This window comes from Bubalus bubalis, chromosome 14 (assembly GCF_019923935.1).
Source record: "Bubalus bubalis isolate 160015118507 breed Murrah chromosome 14, NDDB_SH_1, whole genome shotgun sequence".
Taxonomy (NCBI): Eukaryota; Metazoa; Chordata; class Mammalia; order Artiodactyla; family Bovidae; genus Bubalus; species Bubalus bubalis.
This window is the reverse complement of record NC_059170.1, coordinates 31,956,542-31,978,641: the sequence shown is the minus strand read 5'-3', so window position 1 is coordinate 31,978,641 and position 22,100 is coordinate 31,956,542. Positions and strand designations below refer to the sequence as shown.

General features: G+C 39.8%; 1 long non-coding RNA gene across 1 annotated transcript; it reads left to right on the top strand.

Annotated features, from left to right (window-relative positions):
* The first annotated feature begins 9,633 nt into the window (after window positions 1-9,633).
* Window positions 9,634-21,762, top strand: LOC123329200. The gene is made up of 3 exons (XR_006544518.2): window positions 9,634-9,792; window positions 19,203-19,324; window positions 21,708-21,762. It is a non-coding gene; the product is annotated as an uncharacterized LOC123329200 (long non-coding RNA).
* Window positions 21,763-22,100: the final 338 nt, after the last annotated feature.

The following is a 22,100-nucleotide window of genomic DNA, read 5'->3' as shown; positions in this document are numbered from 1 at the left end:
CCTTTAAGATTGACTGGCTTGATATCCTCGCTGTCCAAGGACCTCTCAAGAGTCTTCTCCAAAACCACAGTTCAAAAGCATCAATTCTTCAGCATGCAACCTTTTTTATTGTCCAGCTCTCACATCCGTACATGACTCCTGGAAAAACCATAGTCATCTATATATAATTCTGAGTGGGTTCTGGTACTATAACATCCAGTCACTCATAATGAAAGGGATCACTGCCGCTCTAAAAATACATATGCAGGACTCCTTATGCCTTATCACCTAGATTCTGTAGCTATTCTACCTGAAATCCCATGCCACCTTTTTCTCCACTAGTCTTTATCAAGGCAGCTACCTCCAGGTCCCAAAAAAGTTAATGTCAGTAGTCAAGAATTCTTAGTCTATGATATGGAACTAACTGTTCTAAGTTCAGACTCTTAAATAACATAGTTCTTAACAGCTGCACGGCCAACGTTATTTGCCACTAAGATGGTGTGAAGTAGCCTCTGCTAGTTTTTTGGGCTTTTGTTTTTTTCCCTCAAGAAAAGCATTCTCTCTGTGTGGTCCTTTTGATCTCTCTGATTTCAAGTCATCAGTTTCTATATCTTTGCTTGCATTATAGCATTGTCTCCAGGTCATGGACATGAATGATTTTTTTTATAATTTTTAATTTATGCAATGTCTTAGGTCCATTTCCCCAGGAGCAGAGCCTGAAATAGAATTTGAGTGTACAATTTATTGGGGGAGTACTCAGGAGAAAGACAATGAAAGAAGCAGGGAAGGTAGCTGATCAAGGATGCAGTCTCATCTGGAACTTCAGCCTGATCGTATGGAGAGTTATGGAGCATGAATTGTACCATAGAGTTGATCCCACCCTGAGACAAAACGGCCAGCATTTTGTACACATGTTTCATTTAGCAGCCTTCACTCAGCAGTAAGACGGATCCAGTAAAGGAAATTGGAAGGGGTAGCAGCAGTTTACTACGTACCATGAATATTTACTGAGCATTATATACCAAGGAGGAATGCTCCCCTGGTAAGATCAATCTGATTAGCTGTCTGACATTCCCTAAGCATCAAAAGACCTTGCTCTGAACTGTTTGAAATATCAATATATTTTAGTATGCCAAAGGTCTTTTAATCTACTAAACTATCTACATGAAATGAAGCAATTCCCTGATTACAGATGGCAGGATCTTACCTAACTGGTTAAGTTCTATATTGCCTAAGGAAAAGACTGATCCTGAAACTTTCCAATAATCACAGCTGGGAGGGTTCTAGGAATGAAGCTCAGTTGGGTAGCAGCTCCCATATGAGGGATAGATCAACCTACAAACATAAGATCCCAATAATCCTTAGCAGGGTCTAAGGGAAAGTATTTAGGGACGCTTGACCTGGGAGCACAGAGCTATGGCAGAGCTCCTAGTGGCCTCCATAAACAAGCCCCACAAATATAAACTGGCCTTTATATCAGCTCAAGGGACAAAATCCAGTCTTGGGAAGAAATAACCAATTTAAATGCAGAGGTCTTGAAATTTCTATTAGACGAACACGCCCACTTCCTCAAATTTTTACAGTAGAGAACTAAAAAGCTTCTCCTGTGTGTAGATTAAATGTTATGAAAACAGTAATAGCATTAAAAGACAATTGTCCTTGCTGAATAGTATACCCATGATGAATGACTTCAAATTAGAGCTTCCCAAAACTAAAGCCATTTCCCCTCAGGTTTATTGAGATATGATTACATAACAGCAGTGTATACATTTTAGGTGAAAAGCATGATGATTTCATTTTCATACATCAAGAAATGATTATCACAATAAATTTAGTAGAACATCTATCATCTCATATAGATATAAAATTAAAGAAACAGAAAAAATAATTTTCGTTATAGTCAGAGTTCTTAGGATTTACCTTCTTAACAATTTTCATATATAACACACAAGAGAGTTTACTATGTTAATCATGTTGCATCTTACATTTGTAGCACTTATTTATCTTATATGTGGAAGTCTGTACCTTTTGAATGCCTTCAATCCAATTCCACCCTCCTCCAACAACCTCCTCCTCTGATAACCACAAATTCGATCTCTTTTATGATAAATTTATTTGTTTTTGAAGTATAATTGACCAGAAACACTGTATTAGTTCCTAGTGTACAACATAGTGATTGGTATTTCTATAGCTTCCAAAAAGACCACCATGATAAGTCTCAGTACCATCTATCGCCATAATGGTATTATATTATTATTGACTGCTTTCCCCACACTGTACATTCCATTGTTGTTGTTTAGTCACTTTGCTACCCATGGACTGCAGCAGACCAGGCTTCCCTGTCCTTCATTATCTCCCAGAGTTTGCCCAGACTCATGTTCATTGAGTTGATGATGCCATCCAACCATGTCATCCTCTGTCACCTCTTCTCCTCTTGCCCTCACTCTTTCCCAGCATCAGGGTCTTTTCCAATGAGTCAGCTCTTCACATCAGGTGGCCAAAATACTGGAGCTTCAGCTTAAGGATCAGTCCCTCCAATGAATATTCAGGACTGATTTCCTTTAGGACTGACTGGTTTGATCTCCTTGCAGTCCAAGGGACTCTCAAAGAGTCTTCTCCAACACCACAGTTCAAAAGCATCAGTTCTTCAACACTCAGCCTTCTTTATGGTCCAACTCTTATATCCATACATGACTACTGGAAAAATCATAGCTTTGACTATTTGGAACTTTGTCAGCAAAGTGATATCTCTGCTTTTTAATATGCTGTCTAGGTTGGTCATAGCTTTTCTTCCAAGGAGCAAGCGTCTTTTAATTTCATGGCTACAGTCACCATCTACAGTGATTTTAGAGCCCAAGAAAATCTCTCACTGTTTCCATTGTTTTCCCATCTATTTGCCATGAAGTGATGCAACAGATGCCATGATCTTAGTTTTTTTGAATGTTGAGTTTTAAGCCAGCTTTTTCACTCTTCTGTTTTAATCAAGAGTCTCTTTAGTTCCTCTTCGCTTTCTTCCATAATGGTGGTGTCATCTGCATATCTGAGGTTATTGATATTTCTCCTGGCAATCTTGATTCCAGCTTGTGCTTCATCCAGCCCAGCGTTTTGCATGATGTACTCTGCATAGAAGTTAAATAAGCAAGATGACAGTATACAGCCTTGACGTACTCCTTTCCCAATTTTTAACCAGTCTATTGTTCCATGTCTGGTTCTAACTGTTGCTTCTTAACCTGCATACAGATTTCTCAGGAGGCAAGTAAGGTGGTCTGGTATTCCCATCTCTTGAAGAATTTTCCACCGTTTGTCATGATCCACACAAAGGCTTTAGCGTGGTCAATGAAGCAGAAGTAGATGTGTTTCTGAAATTCTCTTGCTTTTTCTGTGATCCAGGGAATGTTGACAATTTGATCTCTTGTTCCTCTGCCTTTCCTAAATCCAGTTTGTACATCTGTAAGTTCTTGGTTCATGTACTATTGGAGCCTAGCTTGAAGGGTTTTGAGCATTGTCTTGCTAGCATGTGAAATAAGCACAATTGTATGGTAGTTTGAACCTTTTTTGGCATTGCCCTTCTTTGGGATTGGAATGAAAACTGACCTTTTCCAGTCCTGTGGCCACTGCTGAGTTTTTCAAATTTGCTTATATATTGAGTGCAGAACTTTAACAGCATCATCTTTTAGGATTTTAAATAGCTCAACTGGAATTCCTCCTAGTTTCGTTCATAGTAGTGCTTCCTAAGGCCCAGTTGACTTCACACTCGGGATGTCTGGCTCTAGATGAGTGACCAGACCATCATGGTTATCTCGGTCATTAAGATCATTTTTGTGCAGTTCTTCTCTATATTCTTGCCACTTCTTAATTTCTTCTGTTTCGGTTTGGTCCTTAGTATTTCTGTCCTTTATTGTTCCCATCTTTGCATGAACTGTTCCCTTGATATCTCTAATTTTCTTGAAGAGATCTCTAGTCTTTCCTGTTCTATTGTTTTCCTCTATTTCTTTGCATATTCATACCTGTGACATTTATTTTGTAACTGCAAGGTTTTCCTTCTTAATCTCCCTCACCTATTCTTCTCCTCCTCCCACCCCACTCCTGAAGCTACCCTTTTTGATAAAACTTCTCAGAATTATAGGTAACAACCTGTATTAGTTTTCTGTGAGTCCTATAACAAATCATCAAAAACTTGGTAGCAAAAACAACAGGAATTTATTCCCTTACATTTCTGGGTTTCAGCAGGGCTGCATTCCCTCTGGAGACTTTAGGGGAGAATCCTTCCTTGACTGTTCTAGCTTCTAGTGGCTATTGGCATTCCTTGTCCTCCTTGGCTTGCGGCCAGATCACTCCAATTTTTCTCATCACGTTGTCTTCTCTGGGTTCTCTTCTATGTGTATCTTTTATAAGTACCATTGTTATTAGACCTAGGGCCCACCTAGGTAATCCAGAATGATCTCGTTATCTCAAAATCCTTAATTAATTTCATCTACAAAGACCCTTTTCCAAATACACTAACATTCATGGGTTCTTGGGCAAGAATGTGGACAAATCTTATGGGGCACCACTGTTCAGCCCTATACATGAAATCAACTCATTCAGTTTATTCATTTATGCAGCTAGTATTTATTGAGTGACTGCTATGAACTAAAGATTGATCTAGGCTCTGGAGAGGCAGCAGTGAAAAAACATATAAAAGAAAATCCTCACATCCATCAGAATGGCTACTATCAAATAAACAAACAAAATACAGAAAATAACAAATGACAAGAATATGGAGAAATTGGAACCTTTGTGCACCCTTAACATGAATGTAAAATGGTACAGCTGTTATGGTGAATGGTTTGGCAGTTCTTGGAAACTTTAAAAATAGAATTACCATACGGGCCAGCAATATCATTTGTGGGTGTGTATGTATATATATGTATATATACATGCAAAATAATTGAAAGCAGGATCTTGAAGAGATATTTGTACACTCATGTTCACTGCAACATTATTTTTGTACAATAGCCGAAAAGGTAGAAGCAATCCAGGCATCCATCAGTGGATGAGTGGATAAATAAAATGTGGTAAATAAGTACAGTGGAATAATATTCAGCCTTAAAGAGGAAAGAAATTTTGACATATGCTACAACATGGATGAATCTTGAAGACATTATGTTAAATGAAATAAGTCAGCCACAATCATGTATGATTCCTCTAACGTAAGGTAACTCTGGGGAGGAGAAAGTGGGCCCTGGTTATTTAATAGATACAGAGTTTGAGTTTTGCAAGATGAAAAAGCTCTGGACAACAATATGAACCTACTTAACACTACTGAACTGTATACTTAGAAATGTAAAGAGGAACTTCCCTGATGGTCCAGTGGTTAAGAATCTACTTTCCAATGCAGTGGACACAGGTTCAATCCCTGGTCAGGAACTAAAATCCCATGTTTTGGAGCAACTAAGCCCACACACTGCAGTTACTGAGCTGGCACACCTCAACTAGAAAGAAACCTGTGTGCTGCAACTGAGACCTGATACAGCCAAAAATAAATGAATAAATGTAGTTTTAAAAACCAGTTAAGATGATAAATTTTATGATATGTGTTTTTTTAAAACCACAGTTAAACAATTTTAAAATTGTGTTTAAAAATTCCCTTAGAACAGCTAATTAGGTGGCTACAGAGATAGAGACATATAGATTTTTTTTTTTTTTCAGGCCACACCACTTGACTTCCAGAATCTTAGTTCCCTGACCAGGGATTAAGCCCTAGCCCCAGCAGTCAAACTGCCAAGTTCTAACCACTGGACCTCTAGAGAAGCCCCTCACCTGACTTCTTACACTATAGATTAGTTTTGCTATTTTTTTACTTTATGTAAATGTAATGCTACAATATGGACTCTTTCGTGACTGTCTTTTACTTAGCATTATGTTTATGAGTATCACCTGTATTGCTGTATATAGTAGCTCATTTTTTTTTTTCACTTCTCTACGATGAACAGAGTAGGAATCTCACACAGGTCTCCTGATGAACATATTTTCATGTTTCTGTTGGGTACAGAAGATATACTGATGAATGTTTAACGACCAGCTTGCTAGGGGGAAAAAGCCTTCAGGTGTAGCATTTGTTGATTCCTACGGTGTAAATACTCCCATCATGACCTATTTCAGGCTACCAACATGATGTCACTGAAAGTGGTGCTAGGAAGCCATGCACAGAACCTGCTCCCACAAGCCAGTGGGAATCAGCTCCGGCACTATGAATGCCTAGAACCCTACCAAGAAACAGATTCCAGAACAGAATTAGTGCAAGAGACTTATTAGGGGAAACACCTGTGAAAGATAACAAGCAAGGAAGCAAGACAAGGCAAGGAGAGGATTCAGACTGGAATAAAACTCTGACAGCTGTGAAGGAAGGGGGAAGGAAGGGTTGGTTAAGAAGAGTCTCAGACTGCAGGCAGTTGCAAGCAAGCCTTGTCTGGTCCGACGGGGAGTGCTGAAGGCAAAGGTGCTGATTGGAGTAGTCCTGAATCTCATAGTATGAGGACTCCACTAGCGCCAGGGCGGTGGTGGAGCCAGAACATGGCAGCTGGGCTGCCAGTTACACGCCACACAGCAGGAGCTCCAAGCACTGTATTTTCACAACCTTCACAGCTGACGGTATTCCCTTGTCCCACCTGCCTGGAGATGAGTGGGATGGCTTCTCAATCAGTGTCCTCTCTAGACATCCTACTTTTCACAAGTTGGATGAACAACTCTGACTTGTTTGAAAGCTAGACTGGCCACTTCAGACTGAATAAACCCTAGGTCCCTTGGGTAACTCAGTGAAAAAAAGAGAGAGAGATTCTAGAGGAAGACATCAGATTTCCTCCTAGTAAGAGCAGGTAAGTGTTCTAATTATTAATTGAAGTAATAGGAGTTGACAATATTTTATTCTTAATTTATTTGTATCTTACTCATTACATAAGGAAAGAATAGAAAAATGGACTTAGAAAAATGGTCAGAAATAGAAACTGGAAAAGAACTTATAATCCAAGTTATAGTTAGCTATTGAACCAAAAGTAATGTGGTGCTTTATAAAAAACTGTCCACAAATTCTGTGATACTCCCTTTACCTTTATAAGTTGGAGTTTAGTTCCTCTCTCTAGAAGGTAGGCCAGATTTTAGTGACTCACTTCTAACAAATAGAATGTAGTAGGATGTGACCATACAAGGATAGTCAGTACCCCCACTCCCTTTCTCTCTCCCCACAACCCTTCTCTTTCTCTCTTCACTTGCTTTGGAAAAAGCCAGTCCTCACATCACAAGGTCACTCAAACAGCCCGTGGAGAGGCCCGGATGGTGAGGAATTGAGGCCTCACATCAAGAGCCAGCACGAACTTGCCAGATATGTGTGTGAGTCAACTTGGAAGTTGATCTTTTAGCCCCAGTCAAGGCTTCAGATGGTGGCAGCCCTGGCCAATATCTTAACTGATCTCTTGAAAAACCCTAAACCAGGATTGCCTAGTCAAGTTGCCCTCAGATTTCTGACCCACAGAACCCATGAGAATAATAAATTGTTATTGTAATCCCCTAGATCTGGGGGTAATTTATCACATGGCAAAAGAAGCTAAAACAGGCAAAAAGAGTTTGGAAGCCCCCTGCATACAACCAATGCCATAACAGACAATATTAGCATTGAGACAATATGGCAAACCCATGGAAGATGTTTATTTCCTTATTTCCTGCTCTTGGAGAAGACTTCTCCTCTCCAAGCTGACTCTCATCAAAATTCACTGTCCTGGTGCCACTAGAAACACCATCTCTGTTTCTAGAGCTTGCCCAGGGCCCTAATACAGATTACTGCCAGAGCTGTGATCAAGGCCTTGGATGCCTACACAGAGATCCCCATTTCCTGTTGCTGCTGAGCCACTGGCACTAGCTCCCATCATCTGAGAAGCCACTGGCAGCAATGCAGACTTCCTAACAGTGAAGTGGTTCTTGCATTCACTTGTACTGTGACTGTGGCGAGAACCCCAAGGTCGGGGAGGAGTGGCAGGTAACCCTTTATGCAAAGCCAGCTGACCAAAAGCCTGGCCTGTGACAAAAGGTGTGGCCCAGATTGTGGTGTTTACCAAGTTAAACAGGCTGAAGCCAGATCAGCGTATCAAAAATGGCTCAAGTAACAGGGAGAGTTCAGCTGTGAACACCAGCAAGTCAGAGCCAAGGGCACGGATTATGGACAAGGTTCAAAGAGGACAGAGAAATGCAAGAGATCCATGGGTCACCTTTGAAGTCTGGGCCTGAGCCATGGTCTGGGCTTCCTCACCTTCAGGCATCTTTTGAAACCATCAGGGCCCTTTCTTCCATGTACATTTCAAGGGAGTCTAAAAGTTTTTTTCATGCTAGGAAAATTCCTCACAGAGTTATCAGGGGTCAGACTTTGCTCCATGCTGGCAAGGAGCTTGAACAATTGTATGTTACTTTAGGTTCCCTCAAAAGAAAGCGCTGAGACAAGTATTCAAGGTTTCTGTGGGATGTAATCCTAGGAAGCAGTAGGGGTGTGGGGAATTCACGCATACAAGGGAAGGAAAAGTCAACACAGAGTGCTAGTTTCGAGGGAAACTCGGAGAAATGGTGTAGGACACAAACTCCAAGGAGGCAAGAGGGCTTGAATATTTGAGGGTATTTATACACTGGTAGGGAGAAGGCAATGGCACCCCACTCCAGTACTGTTGCCCGGAAAATCCCATGGATGGAGGAGCCTGGTAGGCTGCAGTCCATGGGGTCGCTAAGAGTCAGACACGACTGAACGACTTCACTTTCACTTTCCACTTTCATGAATTGGAGAAGGAAATGGCAACCCACTCCAGTGTTCTTGCCTGGAGAATCCCATGGATGGAGAAGCCTGGTAGGCTGCAGTCCATGGGGTCGCAGAGTCGGACACGAATGAAGCGACTTAGCAGCAGCAGCAGCATACATTGGTAACAGTATTGCTTCTGTTTTATGTTTTGGTTTTTTGGCTGGGACGCATGTGGTATCTTAGGCTCCCGACCAGGGATAGAACCGCTGCCCGCCCACCGCCCACCCCCACTGGCAGGTGAAGTTTAAACTACTGGACCCGACGGGAAAGTCCAAAACATACACATTTTAAAAATTTTATTCTTTTCCTTTATGGTTTATCTATAAAGCTGTGCTTTTCTGTTTTTGTTTTTGTTTTTTTTAATTGACGTATAGTTGATCTACAGTGTATTATCCCTCTTATTTTGCGCCTCCCCCTCCCCCCCCCCTCCCTGAGTTCCAGAGCCATTCCCATGTAAAGAACGGGGATCGTTGGAGCTGGGAATAGAGACATGATGGGTCAGGACGCCTTCCTCCCTCTTCTCTCTTTCCCGAAGCTGGACCACCATGCCCACCCTTCGGTCGTCATCCTCCGGTACCAGAGCTCCTCTTCCCCAAGCAGCGCGTCCTCGCCGCTGCGCAGAGCGGTAGCGGCTGGACGGAGGAGCTTGTCTACTGCTTCTAGTTCTGTGTCTGTCGCTATGCCCTGCGATGACCGGGACTCGAAGCAGACTTCAGAGGGGTGAGTGGAGTTGGTGAGAAGTGGTTGCGTCGTCCTCAGGTTTTTCTCATTTTCATTTTCCAAACGAGCAAACTGGCAACATGTGTGTGACTGTGAAAACCAAGGAGATGGTGTGCTGGTTCAGAACAGTGACCCACGCCTGCCCCCAGCTCTGCTGGGTGCCTTTCGGCTGTAGGTGTTGGAAGCGTCAAGGATAATCCATCCTGTTATAAATCCATCATCCATCTTGTCTAAACTTTTCTTGAACACGTTTCTGTGTTCAGCAGGAACAGCCTCTGGTAAGGGCCCAGACATGGGGGAAAGGGAAAAGAGTTATTTGGTGTCAGAAAACTAGTATATCCTTTTTAGTTGGTGTCGTGTAATTCCTTCATTTGGGGTTATAGAAACAAGTCATTACCTGTCAGCATTTATGAGCTTATTCTGTGACAGTTATCAGAGTACATCCTGGGTTTAAATAAAATTTTTTTTAATCTTTCCAGGAAAAAAAAAGTCTCATACAAGGTCTAATTTATCCCCTGGTAAATTTTTTTTATTGAGGTATAGTTGATGTATGATATTATATAAGTTTCATATATACAACATAATGATTCACCATTTTTAAAGTTTATATTTCAGTTATAGTTATAAAAATATCCCCTGGTAATTTTAATTAGTCTCTTGTAAATCATTGTGCTGTTTAGGACCAGGTTATATCTATTTTGTACATTTTAATCAGTAAGAGGTGAATTTGTTTTAATGGCTGAAATTTAACACCAGGCACATATTAATCTCCTGTTTGTGTATTAGTATTAATCAAACACAACTTCCTGACCCATGCTAATTTTTCTCTACACAGCAGTGATCCCCCTGACTGCCTACATGAATATCTTTATCTTTTTTTTTTAACGTGGATATTAGGAAAGAGTTCAGAGAAGGAAATGGCAACCCACTCCAGTGTTCTTGCCTAGAGAATCCTGTGGACAGAGGAGCCTGGTGGGCTGCTGTCCATAGGGTCACACAGAGTCAGACACAACTAAAGCGACTTAGCAGCAGCAGCATACACCAACTGCAGTCAACCATTGAGGGCTGTTAGGGGAAGGGGTGTTAATTATTGTGGTGACCAAAACAGAGTTGTAGATACTGGTTGATCAATCTTTTATTTGTTAATTGGTCACTTAGGTCTCTCTTTGTGAATTGTATCTTCATATCCTTTGCCCATTTTTCTATTAGTTTTTCTATTTATTATTGATTTATATATTTAGACTCTAATTTTTTCTTCATTGTATGTCTGACAAATATCATTTTCCAGATTTTTGGTCAACTTTTCACTTTCTTAACAGTATCACTCAATAGTCCTTGTTTTTAGTGTAGATTAATTTATCCATCTTTATAGTCTTTGCTTTTTAAGTCTTGTTTAAGAAATCTTTTCCTATCTTGAAGTAACAAAGATGATAATTTACCAGGCATTTTTGCTTTTTACAAATAGTCTTTAACACACTTGGAAAGTAATTATTTGATGATGTAATATAGAGATTCAATATTTAACTTTGGTCATGTTAATATGAAGTATCACAGAAATAACAAATGTACACAAAAATAGAATAGTACAACAAACTCAACACCCAGTCTCAACAATTATTAACTTGTTCTAGTTGATCATTGCTGTGGAGCAAATTACTCAGCAAGCTAGAAAATTAAAACAATAATAAACATTCCTTTTCTCACATAGTTTCTGTGGGTCAGGGTTTCAGGAATGACTTAACTGGGTGGTTCTGGCTCAGGCTCTGTCATGAGGCTACAATTATTGGCCAGGGCTGCAGTCATCTGAAACTTCAACTGTGGCTAAAGGATCTATTTTAAGGTGGCTCATACCTATGGCTGGTAAGGTGTTAGTAGGAAGCACCGTTTCTTTTGGCCTGGGCCTCTTCATAGAGCTGTTAGTGTGTCCTAATGGCATGGTGGCTGGCTTTCCACAGAATTAACAGTCTGAGAAACAGCAAGGTAGAAGTTGTAATACTTTTATGATGTAGTCTTGGAAGACACAAAAGATCACTTCTATGACATTATATTCATTAGAAATGAGTCAATAAATCCCACAGACATCCAAGGAGGGGGTGGAGGGAGGGGATTAGGGTCTACCTTTTAATTGGGAAAAAAAAAAAAAAGAAAAGTCAAGTTGCTCGGTCCTGTCCAACTCTTTGCAACCCCATAGACTGTAGACTGCCAGTCTCCTCTGTCCATGGGATTCTCCAGACAAGAATACTGGAATGGGTTGCCATTTCCTTCTCTGGAAATCTTCCTGACCCAGGGATTGAACCCAGGTCTCCTGCACTGCAGACAGACTCTTTACATTCTGAGCCACCAGGGAAGCCCAATTTTAATTGGAGGATAAGTGCTTTACAATGTTGTGTTGGTTTCTGCTGTACAACATCGCTAATCAGCTGATATACATACACACACACACACACACACACACATATATATATATTGCAGGGCAAAGTAATGTCTCTGCTTTTTAATAGGCTGTCGAGGTTGTTCATAACTTTTCTTCCAAGGAATAAGTGTCTTTTAATTTTATGACTCGGAGAAGGCAATGGCACCCTACTCCGGTACTCTTGCCTGGAAAATCCCATGGATGGAGGAGCCTGGTAGGCTGCAGTCCATGGGGTCGCTAAGAGTCAAGACACGACTAAGCAACTTCACTTTCACTTTTCATTTTCATGCATTGGAGAAGGAAATGGCAACCCACTCCCGTGTTCTTGCCTGGAGAATCCCAGGGACGGGGGAGCCTGATTGGCTGCCGTCTATGGGATCGCATAAGGTCGGACACGACTGAAGTGACTTAGCAGTTTCATGGCTGCAGTCACCATCTGCAGTGATTTTGGCGCCCAAAAAAATAAAGTCTCACTGTTTCCATTGTTTCCCCATCTCTTTGCCATGAAGTGATGGGACAGATGCCATGATCTTTGTTTTCTGAATGTTGAGTTTTAAGCCAAATTTTTTACTCTCTTTCACCTTCATCAAGAAGCTCTTTAGTTCTTCTTTGCTTTCTGCCATAAGGGTGGTGTCATCTGTATATCTGAAGTTATTGATATTTCTCCTGGCAATCTTGATTCCAGCTTGTGCTTCACCCAGCTTGGCATTTCGCATGATGTACTCTGCATACAAGTTAAATGAGCTGGGTGACAGTGTACAGCCTTGACGTACTCCTTTTCCGTTTGACACCAGTCCATTGTTCCATGTCCGGTTCTAACTATTGCTTCTTGACCTGCATACAGATTTCTCAGGAGGCAGGTCAGGTGGTCTGGTATTCCCATCTCTTTCAGAATTTTCCGCACTTTGTTGTGATCCACACAGTCAAAGGCTTTGACATAGTCAATAAAGCAGAAGTAGATGTTTTCCTGGAATTTTCTTGCTTTTTTGATGATCCAATGGATGTTGGCAATTTGATCTCTGGATCCTTTTCTAAATTCAGCTTGAAAATCTGGAAGTTCATGGTTCATGTACTGTTGAAGCCTGGCTTGGAGAATTTTGAGCATTACTTTGCTAGCATGTGAGATGAGTGCAATTATTCAGTAGTTTGAACATTCTTTGTCATTGCCTTTCTTTGAGATTGGAATGAAGACTGACCTTTTACAGTCCTGTGTCCACTGCTGAGTTTTCCAAATTTGTTGGCATATAGAGTGCAGCACTTTCATAGCATCATTCTTTACGATTTGAAATAGCTCAACTGGAATTCCATCACCTCCACTAGCTTTGTTCATAGTGATGCTTCCTAAAGCCCATTTGACTTCACATTCCAGGATGTCTGGCTCTAGGTAAGTGATCACACCATTGTGGTTATCTGGGTCATGAAGATCTTTTTTGTATAGTTCTTCTGTGTATTCTTGCCACCTCTTCTTATTATCTTCTGCTGCTGTTAGATCCATACCATTTCTGTCCTTTATCGAGCCCATCTTTGCATGAAATGTTCCCTTGGTATCTCTAATTTTCTTGAAGAGATCTCTAGTCTTTCCCATTCTATTGTTTTCCTCTATTTCTTTGCATTGATCACTAAGGAAGGCTTTCTTATCTCTCCTTGCTATTCTTTGGAACTCTGCATTCAGATGGGTGTATCTTTCCTTTTGTCCTTTGCCTTTAGCTTCTAAACTATGGTTACCAGAGGAAAATAGGGAATGGAAGGGATAAACTGGGAGATTGGAAGTGACACATACATAATACTATATATAAAATAGAGAACTAATAAGGACCTACCTTATAGCACAGAAAACTCTACTCAATACTCTGTAATGACCTATATGGGAAAAGAATTTTAAAAAGACTGGATATATGTTTATATATAAGTGACTCACTATGCTATACAACAGAAACTAACAAACCATTATAAATCCACTGTATTCCCAATAAAAATTAAAAAAAAAAAAACCTGAAGCAGAAAGAGGGATCCAGCCAAAGAGATGCATGACTTAGACAAAACAGCTGCTTCCTTCCAGTGTGGGCAAAGAAAGTCACCTGCTATATCAGTAAACAAAGACTGTTGCATCCATCAAGCTGTCAGCCACTAAGTTCAGGTCAGTCGCTCAGTCGTGTCCTACTCTTTGCGACTCCATGAATCGCAGCACGCCAGGCCTCCCTGTCCGTCACCAACTCCTGGAGTTCACTCAGACTCACGTCCATCGAGTCAGTAATGCCATCCAACCATCTCATCCTCTGTTGTCCCCTTCTCCTCCTGCCCCCAAGCCCTCCCAGCATCAGAGTCTTTTCCAATGAGTCAACTCTTCGCATGAGGTGGCCAAAGTACTGGAGTTTCAGCTTTAGCATCATCCTTCCAAAGAAATCCCAGGGCTGATCTCCTTCAGAATGGACTGGTTGGATCTCCTTGCAGTCCAAGGGACTCTCAAGAGTCTTCTCCAACACCACAGTTCAAAAGCATCAATTCTTTGGTGCTCAGCTTTCTTCACAGTCCAACTCTCACATCCATACATGACTACTGGAAAAACCATAGCCTTGACTAGACGGACCTTTGTTGGCAAAGTAATGTCTCTGCTTTTGAATATGCTATCTAGGTTGGTCATAACTTTTCTTTCAAGGAGTAAGTGTCTTTTAATTTCATGGCTGCACTCACCATCAGCCACTAAAGCAACTCCAAATGTGCACCTTTAAGGGATTCAGTATGGAACAAAACTGAGATTCTGGCCCAGATGGCTAAGGTGCATATCAAAAGAATGATTTCAATGAGCCCAGACTCTTGCATCATCCCATACAGAAAGAAGTAAATTCTTAACTTGAATTAACTTGAAATTCATTAATTCATTAACTTGAAATACCTGATTTTCTTTAATTCAGAGTAATCTTTTGATGCTGACTACCTGGTTTATTTTTTATTTATTTATTTTTAATTAGAGGATAATTGCTTTACAGTATTGTATTGGTTTCTGTCATATATCAACATGAATCACCCATAGGTATACATATGTACCTCCCTCTTAAACCTCCCTCCCACCTTTGTCACAGAAGACCAGATTTGAGCTCCCTCTGTCATACAGCAAATTTCCACTGGCTATCTAATTTTACATACGGTAATGTGTATGTTTCCGTGCTACTCTCTCAATTCATCCCACCTTCTCCATCTCCTCCATGACCCTAAGTCTGTTTGCTATGTCTGCATCTCCATTGCTGCCCTGCAAACAGGTTCATCAGTACCATCTTTCTAGATTCCATATATATGCTTTAATATACAGCATTTGTTTTTCTCTTTCTGATTTACTATATTCTGTATAATAGGCTCTAGGTTCATCCACCTTATTAGAAATGAGTCAAACATATTCCTCTTTATGGATGAGTAGTATACCACCGTGTATATGTACCACAGCTTCTTTATCCATTTATTTGTCGATGGACATCTAAGTTGTTTCCATGTTCTGCTATTGTAAATAATGCTGCAGTGAGCATTGAGGTACATGTATCTTTTTCAATTATGGTTACCTCAAGGTATATGCCTAGTAGCTGGGTCATATGGTAGTTTTATTCCTAGTTTTTTAAGGAATCTCGATACTGTTCTCCATAGTGGGGAAAAAAAGTGAAAGTGAAGTCGCTCAGTCGTGTCCAACTCTTTGCAACCCCATAGACTGTAACCCACCAGGCTCTGTATATGGGATTTTCCAGGCAAGTGTACTCGAATAGGTTGCCATTTCCTTCTCCAGGGGATCTTCCGAACCCCGGGATTGAATCCAGGTCTCCCACATTGCAGGCAGACACCTTACGCAGACACCTTACCATCTGAGCCCCAGGGAAGCCTATGGTTCTCCATGATGGCTGTATTAACTTGCATTCCCACCAGCAGTGGGAATGCAAATTTTTTCCACATCCTCTCCAGCATTTATTGTTTATAGATTTTTTGATGATGGCTATCCTGACCAGTGTGAAGTGATACCTCTTTTAGTTTTGATTTGCATTTCTCTAATAATGAGGAATGCTGAGAATCTTTTCATGTGTTTATTAGCCATCTGTATGTCTTCTTTGGAGAAATGTCTCTTTAGGCCTTCTGTCCACTTTTTGATTGGGTTGTTTGTTTATCTGGTATTGAGCTGAACAGGCTGCTTGTATATTTTAGAGATTAAGCCTTCATCAGTTGTTTTGTTTGGTATTATTTTCTCCCATTCTGAGAGTTGTCTTTTCAACTTGTTTATAATTTCCTTCACTGTGCAAAAGTTTTTAAGCTTAATTAGGTCCCATTTTTAATTTTTTGTTTTTATTTCCATTACTCTAGGAGGTGGATCATAGAGTATCTTGCTGTGATTTATGTCAAAGAGTATTTTGCCTATGTTTTCCTCTAAGAGTTTTATAGTTTCTGATTTTACATTTAGGTCTTTAATCCATTTGGAGTTTATTTTTGTGTATGGTGTTAGAAAGTATTCTAATTTCATTCTTTTACATGTAGCTGTCTAGTTTTCCCCGCACCACTTACTGAGGAGTCTATCTTCTCTCTATTGTATATTCTTACCTTGTTTGTCAAAGATAAGGTTTCCACAGGTGTGTGGGTTTATCTCTGGGCTTTCTGTCTTGTTCCATTTGCCTATATTTCTGCTTTTGTGCCACTACCATACCATGCTTGATAAATGTATGTTTGTAATATAGTGTAAAGTCAGGCAGAGTGATTCCCCCAGCTCCATTCTCCTTTCTCAAGATTGTTTTGGCTGTTCAGGGTCTTTTGTGCTTCCATACAAATTGTGAAATTTTTTCTTCTAGTTCTGTGAAATATACCATGGGTCGTTTTATAGGGATGCATTGCACCTGTAGATTGCTTTGGGTAGGATAGTCATTTTGACAATATTGATTCTTCCAATCCAAGAACATGTATGTCTCTACATCTGTTTGTGTTGTCTTTGATTTCTTTCATCAGTGTCTGATAGTTCTCTGCATACAGGTCTTTTGTCATTTTAGGTAGGTTTATTCCTAGGTATTTTATTCTTTTGTTGCAATGGGGAATGGGATTGTTTCCTTAATTTCTCTTTCTGATTTTTCATTGTTAGTGTATAAGGATGCAAGGGATTTCTGTGTATTAATTTTATATTCTGTAATTTTGCTATGTTTCTTGATTAGCTCTAGTAATTTCCTAGTGACCTCTTTAGGGTTTTCTATGTATAGTATCATGCCATCTGCAAGCAATGAGAGTTTTGCTTCTTCTTTTCCAATCTGGATTCATTTTATTTCTTTTTCTTTTCTGACTGCTGTGGCCAGAACTCCCAAAACCATATGGAATAATAGTGGCGAGAGTGGGCACCTTGTCTTGTTCCTGATCTTAGAGGAAATGCTTTCAGTTTTTCACCATCGAGAATAATGTTTGTTGTGGGTTTGTCGTATATATTCTTTAGTATCTTGAGGTATTTTCCTCGTATGCCTACTTTCTGGAGAGTTTTTATCATAAATGGATGTTGAATTTTGTCAAGAACTTTCTCTGCATCTATTAGGATGATCATATGATTTTTATCTTTCAGCTTGTTAATATGGTGTATCACATTGATTGCTTTGAGTATACTGAGGAATCCTTGCATCCCTGGGATAGAGCCAGTTGATCATGATGAAAAATCCTTTTAATATGCTGTTGGGTTCTGTTCGCTAGAATTTTGTTGACAATTTTTGCATCTATGTTCATCAGTGATATTGGCCTATAATTTTCTTTTTTTTTGTCTGGTTTTGGTATCAGGGTGATGGTGGCCTTGTAAAATATGTTTAGGAGTTTTTCTTCCTCTGCAGTTTTCTGGAAGAGTTGACCAGGATAGATGTTAGCTCTTCTCTAGACTTTTGATAGAATTCACCTGTGAAGCCATGTGGACCTGAGCTTTTGTTTGTTGGAAGATTTTTGATTACACTTTTTATTTCTGTGCTTGGAATTAGTCTGTTCATATTTTCTTTTTCTCTCTGATTCATTTTTGGAAGGTTATACTTTTCTAAGAATTTGTCCATATATTCCAGGTTGTCCATATTATTGGCATATAATTGCTCATAGTAGTCTCTTATGAACCTTTGTATTTCTGTGTTGTCTGTTGTCAACACAGAATTAAAGTTTCCCCTTTAATAGTTATTAGCATTTGCCTTATATAGTGAGGTGCTCCTATGTTGAGTGCATATATATTTATAATTGTTATACCTTCTTCTTGAATTGATCCCTTGATCATTATGTAGTGTCCTTCCTTGTCTCTTGTAACAGTCTTTATTTTAAAGTCTATTTTATCTGATGTAAGTATTGCTACTCCCACTTTCTTTTGATTTTCATTTGCATGGAATATCTTTTTCCAGCCCCTCTTTCAGTTTGTATGTGTCTCTAGGTCTGAAGTGACTCATTTGTAGACAGCTTATATAGGGGTCTTGTTTTTGGATTCATTCAGCCAATATGTGTCTTTTGGATGGAGCATTTAGTCCATTTACATTCAAGGTAATTATCAATATGTATGATCCTATTACCAATTATTTTATTGTTTTGTGTTTGCTTTTGCAGGTCTTTTCTCTCTCGCATTTCCTGTCTAGAGAAGTTCCTTTAGCATTTATTGGACAGCTGGTTTGGTAGTGCTGAATTCTCTTAACTTTTGCCTATCTGAAAGCTTTTGATTTCTTCTTCAAATCTGAATAAGATCCTCACTGGATAGAGTAATCTTGGTTGTAGGTTTTTTTTCCTTTTATCACTTTAGTTTCTGTTGAAACATCAGCTATTAGCCTTATTGGGATCCCTTTGTATATTATTTGTTGCTTTACCTTTGCTGCTTTTAATATTTGTTCTTTGTATTTAATTTTTCTTAATTTGATTAATAAATGTCTTGGTGTGTTTCTCCTTGGGTTTATCCTGTATGGCACTCTGGGCTCCCCGGACTTGGGTGGGAGCTTTCCCTAACTTTCCAATGCTAAGGAAGTTTTCAACTATAATCTCTTCAAATATTTTTTCATACCTTTTCTTTTTTCTTCTTCTTCTGGAACTCCTGTAATTCTAATGTTGGTACACTTAATGTTGTCCCAGAGGTCTCTGAGACTGTCCTCATTTCTTTTTAATTTTTCCTTATTCTCCTCTGCTTCAGTTATTTCCACCATTCTATCTCCTGGTTCACTTCTTTGTTCTTCTGCCTCAGATAGTCTACTATTGGTTCCCTCTAGTGTGTTTTTAATCTCAGTTATTGTGTTGTTCATTGCTGATTGTCTATATCTTTAATTCTTCTAGGTCCTCGTCAAACATTCCTTGCATCTCCTTGATCCATGCCTCCGGTCTATTTATCTGTGCCTCCATTTTATTTCCAAGATTTTGGATCATGTTTGCTATCGTTACTCTGAATTGTTTTTCAGGTAGACTATTTATTTCCTCTTCATTTATTTGGTCTTATGGGTTTTTACCATGTTTATTCATCTGGTGCATGTTTTTCTTTTCATTTGTTTAATTTACTGTGTTTGGAATCTCCTTTCTGCAGGCTGCAGGGTCGTAGGTCTTCCTAATTGTGGAGTCTGCCCCCGATGGGTGGGGTTAGACCTTGTGAAGCTTTCCTGGTTGGGAGGACTTGTGCCTGTGCTCTGGTGGATGGAGCTGGATCTTGTCTCTCTGAAGGGCAGTGCTATGTCTAGTAGTGTGTCTTGGGGTGACTATGGGCTTGGTATGGCTTTGGGCAGCCTTTCTGATAATGGGCAGGGCTGTGTTTCTGTTTTGCTAATGATTTGGCATGCGGCATCCAGCATTGGAGCTTTCTAGCCTTTAGGTGGGGCTTGGTCTTAGTGTTGATATGGAGGCATTTGGGAGAGCTTTTGCCAATTAATGTTCCATGAGGTCGGGAGTTCTCTGGTGGTTCAAAGTCCTTGATTCAGATTTCCCACCTCAGAGATTCAAGCCTGACTCCCTACTGAGGCACCAAAACCTCACAGGCCTCAAAGCACAGAAGACAAAACCCCAAAACTAATGGTGAAAGCAACACCTCAATAGCCAGAGCACCCAAAGAACCTTGCACATGAGTTTTATGTGGATCTATATACTCCTTTCCAATGGTCAGGGACTCCTGCCAGTTCTCAAATGGTGTTTTGTGAGATCTTCTGCATCAGAACATGTATTCCTGATGCAAGCATGGAGAAAGAAGTACTCCACATGCACCTACTCCTCTGCCATTTTGTTGTCCATCCTGACTACTTGGTTTATGTTGCAAAAGCTCCTGTTTATCCTGGCTCCTCACTAACTTCTTTGGAAAATGTCCCTCAGAGTTACTTGAGAGGCTGTCTCCCAGGCTTCAGTCCTCAGTGTGTTTGCTGAATAAAACAAAATTTTCAGCTTTTTTTCTTTTTTTAAAGTGTTTTCACATAACTTTTAAAAAATTTGAGTTATGCTTTCTGGAGGACCCAGATTGAAGACATAATTGGTTCCAAATAAGGTCCACCCTTAGCATTTGACTGATCTGTCCTTTAGCTCTTTAATTTACAGCTTCCATGCCCTTCCACTTCTTTTCTCTTGCACTTATTTGGTTATTATAATAAACCATATTCTTGTTCTGATGAGTTTTCCACATTCTAGATTTTGCTGACTTCTCTTACTATGGTGTTGTATATCATTTTCCTCTATTCCCTATATTTCCTAAACTGGTAGTTAGATCTATAATCTCGATCATATTCAGAGGCTATTATATCAAGCAATGCAAATATAGAGTATTTCCATCATCCAGAAGGCTATATTAGACAGAACTTGCCTAGAGCCATTAATTCACTTTAATTTTAATATTTACAATGTCTAGTATTTCATTCTATCATTCTTTATGTATTTGTTAACTGTGATTGTTCTGTAAAGAAATAACATTTCCCCATGAACTATTTACTTATTGTGAGGTATAGTTTGTACAGTAAAAGTATGATAAGCACAAAGTGCTTATGTGCCTTCGTTTACCAATAATCAGAACAATGAAATAATTCCCTGGCATCCTCTGAAGTTGATCAAAATATTTTGTAGTTCTTATTGTTTTGAATATTGTGGTATATGACTTATCTCATGTCTTTCAGTTCATTGTAGTCACTTGTCTTTCTAATTCTCAAATTGTCGCATATAGTAGGTTGGTTTCTACAGTAGGATTTAAAGTCCTCACCCCACCCCAGGTGCCAAGCATGGCTTGTGAGTTTTTAGTTCCCTGACAAGGGATTGAATCCAGACCACAGCAGTGAAAATCCCCACCACTGTACCACCAGGGAATTCCCCCAAATTTTCTCATTTCTAATACAAGATATTTCAGGCTCTTCTTGTACATTTTATGCCTTAGACATGGAATTAGACATTTTTTTTTTTTCAAATAATCCTGGTTCGTTTTAGAGAAAAACAGTATTTATAGATCACAATCCAGATACTAGCGGTACTCATTCCTAGAGACATGGCAGCTTTTGTTTTTTTAGCATACAAAGAGAAATTTTTGTTTGTTTAAAGAAAATACATCTTAAGTTCATGGTAATTTCCAAATTCAAACTTAAGACTACAAGATTTTACTTTACTTTGAGTCGATGTTTGTAGCTCTTTTTCCCTGAGCTGAGAATCTTGGTTCCTAATGTTCTCAACACAAGTACCCGTTTCCTTTGTCCTATAAACTATATTAATCTGATTAAGTTGTGTCCATAATGTACTGATTGTTAAATATCTTGACTATCATCCTTACCTTATGACTTTCAAATTCTGTGAGTTAATTGTTCTTTCCCTGAATTTTCTCATTTACAGTGAATTGCTATCATCCTGCTGCTGCTGCTAAGTCGCTTCAGCCATGTCCAACTCTGTGCGACCCCATAGACGGCAGCCCACCAGGCTCCCCCATCCCTGGGATTCTCCAGGCAAGAACACTGGAGTGGGTTGCCATTTTCTTCTCCAATGCATGAAAGTGAAAAGTGAAAGTGACCTCACTCAGTCATGTCCAACTCTTAGCAACCCCATGGACTGCAGCCTACCAGGCTCCTCCGTTCATGGGATTTTCCAGGCAAGAGTACTGGAGTGGGGTGCCATTATCTTCTCTGGCTATCCTCCTACCACCCATGATTTAGTACACCTATCAGCCAAGGAACTTAGCCTCCCCTTCTATAGCAGTAGAAAAGAATCCCAGGCCATGAGAGAGTTAAC